Source organism: Chionomys nivalis, chromosome 7, assembly GCF_950005125.1.
Source record: "Chionomys nivalis chromosome 7, mChiNiv1.1, whole genome shotgun sequence".
Taxonomy (NCBI): Eukaryota; Metazoa; Chordata; class Mammalia; order Rodentia; family Cricetidae; genus Chionomys; species Chionomys nivalis.
Window position 1 is genome coordinate 50,710,272 of NC_080092.1, and position 8,903 is coordinate 50,719,174.

Genomic DNA, 8,903 nt, shown 5'->3' on the forward strand with positions numbered 1-8,903 from the left:
TGATAAGTTTTAGGAACTTCTTGAGACTTGTGAGTTGTTTACTTCTGAGTTTTTTTTCTAGCCTGCCTTAGACTTTCCTAAGGTTTTGTTTCTTTTGGTTTGATTTTATGAGATAGGGTCTCTCTACATAGCCCTTACTGTTCTGGAGAAAACACACTATGAAGATCGGGCTGTCCTCAAAATCACAGAGATTTGCCTTTGCCTGCCTTGTGCTGGGGAATAAAGGTGTATGCCTAAACCACACCCAGCCAAGTTTTCTGAGTTTTAATGAGCTTCCTTCTAGGAAGCTCCAAGTTTTAACTCGCAGGAAGTTGCTATACACACACACACACACACACACACACACACACACACACACACCTTTGCCTCTACCCTCCTGTAACACTAAAGCATTAGGTTTAAAGCATAAACCAGGGACTGGAGAGATGACTCAGCATTTAAGAGCACTTGCTGCTCTTTCAAAGAACCAGAGTTGGTTCTCAGCCCCACACTGGGCAGTGTACACTCACCCCATGTAACTTCACTTGCTGCTCAGCTGGACTCTTTCTCTACCGCCAACCTCTCATGCTCCTCTCTGCTGTGTTGCCTTGCTTGCTCTTTTTGTCTATAAACACACCTCTTAAGAGCAAAGAGAAGAACAAGAAGGTAAGTGCTATGTGCATAGAAACACCTATGACCACCTATATGCTTGGCAATAGTTCGGAAATAACTTTGCTCAGGATTTTGAAAACACTGGTCTGCTTCAAAGGGTTGCTTCAAGTGAGTCTCGGGTCATCTGAGTTCCTCGTTCTTATCAGATGACCTGACATCCTTTCTGGCGCTCTGAGGATCGTGTCTTTACCCATAACTTCCATGTGACCTGCCATGGCTGTGTTTATTCAGGGCAGTGCTCTCAGTGGGGCCCTTCTGTCTGGAAACTTGTTTAGACGATGTTTAGAAGTATTTAGAAGATGTCTTCAATGATTTCATTCATTATTGCCCTCCCATCCTTATCCTTTCGTGTAGGGTCCCCTCTGTGAGCACCAATGACAGGCATTTTGCGTAGGGTCCCCTCTGTGAGCACCAATGACAGGCATTTTGCATAGGGTCCCCTCTGTGACCACCAATGACAGGTGTTTTGTGTAGGGTCCCCTTGTGAGCACCAATGACGGGCATTTTGTATAGGGCCCCCTCTGTGAGCACCAATGACAGGCATTTTTTGTAGGGTCCCCTCTGTGAGCACCAATGACAGGTGTTTTGTGTGGGGTCCCCTCTGTGAACACCAATGACAGGCGTGTCTTCTGACCTGACTCTCCATTTTCCACCTTATTTTCTCTCTCACTTCCATCATGTTGGGTTTTGCTACTTTCTAGTATGTTGTCTTAATCATCTCTTCTAATCCTCTATCAACTTTAATTTCTTCTATCATATTTTTAATTTCAGGAGTTATGTTTTGTTCTGTGTATATTCTGAAATGATATCCTGTTCATGTTTCAGTTTGTCATATTTTCTCTTTTTTATAAGACGTTTAATATTTTTTGTTTATTTTGGGAATTTGTGGTATATGCTAGTTTTGGTTACCTAACTAAACTACCCCATGACAAAATAGTTTAAAACATAGAAGAACTGAAGAATTTGCTCATGGTTTTGCAATGTGGGTAGGGCTCTGTGAACTGTGAGCTGGCCTTCCCACCCAGAGACAGGCTGCCACAGGAATATCTGAGGTGACTTTACTCCTGTGTGTAGAATGGCTCTGGGGGCTCATAGGGCCTTTCTCTTCTGGAAAATTGTTTCCAAAGCATTTTATTTAGCAAAGTCAGTTACAGTCCAGCCTAACATCAAAATAGGAAAGGATTGGACTTGCTCTCTTGGTGCAAAGAAAAGGAAAGAACCCTTTGCTGTATTTACTGGGTCTTAGGGACGGGCCAGAAGTCCATGCTTACATGAAGTCTTCTAGCTTTGGTCCTGTTGCGTTTCTTGATCTGTAGTTACCGACTAGTTCTACCAATGACCACACCCTATCAGCTCTCATTATCTTCTATGTACAGCTCCATACCTGTCAGCTGGATTGTGTGAACCATGTTGTTAGTCTGCAGTGGCTGCGTCCGCCCTGAACACGTACAGAGGAATTTTCTTGCCATTATTTCCTAAACTGTCATGGCTACTATCTGCATAGCATTTGCATTGTCCATGACCCTGCGAGTCATCTGGAGGTGCTTCGAAGTATGTGGCACTATGTGTAGGATCTACACAAACACTGTAATTACATAAGGGGATTGAGCATTTGCAGAATTGGATGTCAGAGGTCCTGGAGCCAACCCCTCATGGATAGAAAGAGACAAATGTCCTGATGCCACTCCAGGGAGTACCCTGAAGGTCTAAACAGTAGGTCCTCCTAACTGAATTCATAAGGAGGTTAGGACTGAACCAAAAACAAGAGCCACAGTGAAACAGTAGCTCTCACTTCTGGCTTCTGCACCAAACTCACTCTTCCCAAGCTTATAAAATTATTGGAAGTTAGTGAACAGGACAGGGGAGGTGGCTCCCCAGGTCAGAACATTTGGCACCCAAGCCTGAGTACCTGAGTTTGATCCTCAGGAGCCGTGTGGGGACTGGAAAGATGGCTCAGCAGTTAAGAACATCCTTGCAGAGGACCTGGGTCCAGTTCCCAGCTCCTACATGGCAGCTCAGTCCCAGGGGATCCAATGCTCTTTTGTTGTCTCCACAGGCATCAGGCCTGCATGCTCTGGACATGTAGGCAAGCATGCATTTAAAAATGTCAGGTGGGGCGGAGCTTATTTATAATCCTAGGACCCCACTTGGAGGGGTAGGAGTGAGGGGGCTGGAAACTCAGATCTGACATGCATGTGACATGCAGCAGCAGAAAGAAGAGAAACCCTGCCTCAAAACAAGGTGAAGGAAAAAATGATTCCCAAAGGTTGTCCTCTGGCACACACACACACACACACACACACACGGTACAGGAGTGCACACAGTGAGACTGAAATATCCTTTTGATGGATTTTGCTGCATAGGGGACCAGAGAGATGGAGCATGACAGGGGATGTGGGGTCCAAGAATTTCTTTTGAGATGAACAAGGGCTTCTTTGTTCTATTGTTTTCTGAGGTTCTGGGAGTCGGACCCAGGATCTCATGCATGTTGGCTCTAAGTTCACATGGATAACCTTTATTGTTTTTCCTTTATTTGGAAAAAGGGTCTCCCATGGACTTGTGCTATCACATCCAAACTGAGCAAATCTTTCTACACTGATTCTCCATCCTGGCTTCAACTTAGAGTGACCAGGGACATTTGAAAGAGGAACATCCTGGAGCTGAAGAGATGCGTCCAGCAGTTGAGAGCACTGACTGCTCTTCCAGAGGACCCGGGTTCCATTCCCAGCACCCACATAGCAGCTCACAGCTCTCTCTGGAACTCCAGCTCCAGGCTATCTAACACCCTCTTCCGTGTTACTAGGCATGCAAGTGCGCACACACACACACACACACACACACACACACATATATATATATATATGCAGGTAAACACCTGTACAAACAAAATTCTAAAAAAGATAGAAAATTTTTAAAAAGCTATACCCAGGTCTTTTCCCTGACCAGAAGCCCCAGACATTTGTTTGTTTGTATTTGTTTTTTTGAGACAGAGTTTATCTGTGTAGCCTTGGCTATCCTTGTCCTATAGGCTGGCCCCTAACTCAGAGATCCACCTGTCCCTGCCTTCAGAGTGCTGGGATCAAAGGTGTGCACCACCACTGCCCGACTGACATAGTAATGTCTAGAGCTTCTCTGGTGTGTTAGTCCCCAGTATGACAAACCAGCAGAGATAGGATGAACGGTGTGCACTCAGTTGTGGTTCAGATGCTTCAGCCCCTGTCACGCGGCTCTGTTCTTCCCAGCATATAGCAATACAATGCACCACGGCAGGAGTGCATGGCAGGGTTTCCTGTTTATCTGATGACAGCCAGAGAGACAGTAAGGGGCTGGGTCCCAGGATACACTCAAAGGCATTTCCCCAGCGGCCTAATTCCTCCGTATGTGTTCTTAGCTCATCAGAGTTCTGCTACCTCTAAAGGCATGAAGCTGGGGACCAAGCCTTCAAGACATGGACCTTGGAGGAACATTCCAGACCTAAAGCATAGCATATGCTTATTTTAACGTAAGCTTGATACTGAATGGTCCTATCGCATCTTTGTGCTATTTGGAAGAAGAGAGGGGGCATTGGTCCAGGAAGGAGAAAGGACAGGTTCAAAAGCAGACACTTGAGAAAACGTCAGGGACAAGACTCAGCCCGAATAGGCACCGGTGACAAGTGGGACCCAATCCAAGCAACAGAAAGCTTTGCCCTCTGCTGATTCCTGCAGCGCTGACCACTGTGACTCAAGCATCGGAGGGAAGGCACGTGAAGATGGGCAGTTCTCTCTCACAGCCGAACTTGGCTGAGGGCAGGAGGATGGACACCAGCTGCTGAATCTCGCTTGTCTAAGCTGAGCCAGGCTGTCCCATTCTCTGCCTCGTCAACCTTGTGGTTGAAACAAGGCTGCCCTGTTTTTGTAATAAGGAACTTGGTAATGTGGTCTCTTCATGGCCACATACATGCTCCCCTCCCAAAACAACACATCTGCATCTAGCAGCCCAGAGCCCTCTCAACCTCCTACCTGCTGGGTGCTGCAACCACTCCCGTCTATGAACAAAGTTTCTCCACCTCTGGAATAATCAAACTTAAAAAAATTTCTATTCAAATGTATTCCTAAAGTACCTGGATTAGGAGGGTTTATCTGGCCGGAACTGATAAAGGGTACACAAGTGAAACTTTGTCTTCTAGTACACCTTTAGGGAGAATCCCCTACTTATTATCTTACACCTATGCTAAATTGGTTATGCATGTGAGTAAAGCCAGATGCATTGTGGGAAGGAACTTGAGCAGTAGAAAAAAATAGGACCTAAACTAACAATGGAAATAGAGAAAGCAGCTGGGTGTGGTGGTGCACACCTTTGATCCCAGAGATCAGGAGGCAGAGGCAGGCAGATCTCTGTGAATTCAAGGCCAGCCTGGTCTACAAAGAGTTCCAGGACAGTCAGGGCCCTTACACAGAGAAACCCTGTTTTGAAAAAAAAAATCCAACAACAACAAAACAAACTACAAACAAAGAAGTAGAGAACCAGCTAAACCTTGTCCCTTTGTAACCAGCCCCCCTTCTCTTGAGCCCCGTGAAAGGAACCCTCAGAATATAATCAGGGCCTTTGGGTCCTCTCACTCACAAGACCTCCTGACAATCTTGACAGTGCATTTCCATGGTTTGAATGCAAATGGCCCCCATAGGCTCATATGTTTGAAGAGTTAGTCTCCAGTTGGTGGAACTATCTGGGAAGGATTAGAAGGTGTATCATGGATGCTGGGCTTCGAGGTTTCAAAAGACTAGGCAATTCCCAGGGTTCTCTCTGACCCCTACTTACAGATCAAGATGTCTGCTGTCCCGCGTCTCTCCACCATCTCAGACTAACCTATGAAACTCGAAGCCCAGCTAATGCTTTAGTTTGTAAGTTACCTTGGTCAGCTGGGCATGGTGGTGCACACCTTTAATCCTAGTACTCAGAAGGCAGAGGTAGGTAGATCTCTAAGTGCCAGGCAAGCTGGGTCTACAGAGTGAGTCACAGGACAGCTAAGACTACGTAGAGAAACTTGGCCCACAAAAACAAACAAAAAGTTAGCTCGGTCGTGGAATTTTGTCATAACAATAGAAAAGTAAGTAAGATAGTTGGTACCTGGAATGGGTTATTGCTGGGACAGGCCTGACAGTAATTTTTTGGGGTGGGGGAATATGGAAACTCTTGGGACTTTGGACTAGAAAAGCGGCCGAATACTGTAAGGGATTTAATGGACTGTCTAAGCAGAGTTTTGGAGGACAGTGGTGCTGAGAGCTTTGCAGATTGTGGAGGCTCAGGTCAAGAGACTTCAGAGGGGGACAATATTCACAACTGGACTATGATGTGGGATTCCCCTCTGTATGCTGTGCGTACGGTTGGTTAATAAAAGACTGCTTTGGACCTATAGCAGGGCAGATCAGAGATATGAGGGGAAAACTAAACTGAATGCTGGGAGAAAGAAGGGTGAAGTCAGAGAAGCCATGTAGCCCCCACCTGAGATAGACAGAACTTTACCCGGTAAACTACAGCCACATGGTGATACACAGATTAATAGAGATGGGTTAGTTTAGGATATGAGTTACCCAGAAATATGCTTAAGCTATTGGCCAAACAGTATTGCAAATAATACAGTTTCTGTGTGATTATTTCAGTTCTGGGCAGCCAGGATGAATACGCAGTTTCCTTACAACAGGGCTAGAGATGGTTCATGTGATATTTTGGCAAAGGATGTGTGATGGAGGAAGGTCATTGGTTAAAAAATAAAGAAACTGCTTGGCCCTCATGGGTTAGAACATAGGTGGGTGGAGTAAACAGAACAGAATGCTGGGTGGAAGAGGAAGTGAGCTCAGACTCGATAGCTCTGCTCTCTGGGGCAGATGCGATGAAGCTCCGACCCAGGATGGACATAGGCTAGAATCTTCCCGGTAAGCGCACCTTGGGGTGCTACACACATGAATAGAAATGGGCCAAGCAGTGTTTAAATGAATAGAGTTTGTATGTTGTTATTTTGGGGCATAAGCTAGCCAGGCTACCAGGAGCTGGGGCGGCAGGAAAACAGCCCACAGCTCCCACTACAATGTGACTGCCTTCTGCCCTTGGCCTGAGGCAAAATCTTTCTCATCATAACTAGACAAACAGGACAATCAGTTGATTGGAGCTGACCGACATGATAAAGGTTAATGGGCCAGGGGTAGCTCTGTGGTAGAGCCTGCCTAGCATGCAGGAAGCCTGGGTTCAATTGGGAGCGAGGGGGAGGATGAGGAGGAAGATGGGGCAGGAGAGGAGATGAGAGCAGTGGCAGAGGCACCACCAGCCTTCTCTAGGTCACCTCAGATAGTGTCCAGTCTCTTCTTGCTTGGGAAGAAGTGGGCGGGAAGAGTGCTAATTCATGGCACGCAGTTGTTTGTGTGTGTGCACCCCCCCATCTCTTTACTATACCTGGCAGGTATTGTAGTCTTATGGCTGTGCATCCAGTTCCTCACATATAGCTGGTTAGCGCCATCATGAAGGCTCAGGGGTAGAAAACTCTACAGGAAGTAAAAGGCAATGGACGACAAGCCCCAGAGAAATGAGAACCATTGTCTCATTCGGAGCTTGTTTTGTTTTTGAGACAGGGTCTCATGTAGCCCAGGTTGGCCTTGAACTTGCCATATAGTCAAGGCTGGCCACGAACTCCTGATTCTCTTTCTTCTACCTCTTTAGTGCTGGGATTATCTATGTGTCCACCATGCCTGGCTCATTGGACCTTGAACACTGTGAAGCAAATGCCAAGGTTTGAAAACACTCTCCCCCCCCGCCCCCGTCATTTAGAAACATACGCCTAGTTATAAGCTGTAAAATTAGGAAGACCTGAAGACACTTACACAGAACGTCGCTTTGGTAACAAAGAAAGAAAAGGGGTGGATTGACGGAAGGAAGAATGGAGGGAGGAAGGGAAGGAGGGAGGGAAGAAGGGAGGGAGGGTAACGGCGGATCTGTAATAGAGGGATGCAGAACCGGAGTGCTGTCCTCCAGAGACAGGGGCAGTTGGGTTAATTAGGACTCATCCTTCATAACTAACAAGAGCTCCCTAGAGAGAACCCGAGAAAAATGGAGGCTCTACTAGGAGAGTGTAAGGCCGAGGCGGGCAGCAGGGCCTCAGGGCCAGCCGAGAGGTCTGGCCCAGGAATTCACTGCTCTCATCTGTCCTCTGTGCACTCTTACTTTGTTGTCTCCCTTCCACCCTCACTGTTCCTCTTCCTGTTCCTTTCCATCGGCAGAAAATGGCTACCAGTGCATCCTGTGTTTTCAATTTTTGTGCGTTGGATCTATGTTCGTGAGGGTAGACAGACAGGTTTTGGAATATCTTCATTCCAGTTCCAAGCTCCCTAGCAAAGGGTTCTCCCTGACCCCGTTTGAGGCAGGGCCACCCCTGATTCAGTAGGAGGAGAGCATAGAATTCGCTGCACAGACTGTTCCTACTGTAGCTAGGCTGAAGATGCCGTGAGTGGTGGGGGTGGTGCGGACTCTCAGAAGTGGCGAGGAGAGTGCTTCTGGATGGAGAAACTGCAGCCTAAAATGCTCTACACAATTCAGTGTGGCTCCTTGCAAGAATAATTGGGTTTTAAACTGGACGGTGTCGGGCTAGGGGTGTAGCTGGGCTGCAGGAGGACACTTGCTACCACAAGTGGGTGAGAGCAGCTCCTAAACTTAACCACACTCTCCAACACCCTGCATTAGTGGTTCTCAGCCTTCCTAATGCTGTGACCCTTAATACAGTTCCTCATGTTGTGGTGACCCCAACCATGACATTATTTCCACTGCTGCTTCGAAACTGTAATTTTGCTACTGTTATGAGTCATAAAGTAAATCTCTGTGTTTTCCGATGGTCTTAGGCCACCCCTGTGAAGGGGTCATTCACCCCCAAAGGGGTTGTGACCCACAGGTTAAGAACCACTGTCCTACATCTTCCTCCCACCCTTGTGCTGTCCCAGATGCCTCTGGCTGAGTCACACCCACTCCCTGGCCCCTGCTGCTGCTGAGCTATGTGAGAGAAAATAAGAACCAAATGTCTGGGGGCCTCTCCAAATGTCAGCGTGCCCAGATCTGAATATGCAGCTTGTTCCACCAAGTCTGATGATTTCCTCATGCACGTCTTTGCCGGCTAGTTTTTATGCCAACCCGACGCAAGCTAGAGTCAGCAGAGAGAAGGGAGCTGACTCCCATAATATCATAAAATTAGACAAGCTGGTAGAGTGTTCTCTCTCTCTCTCTCTCTGGTT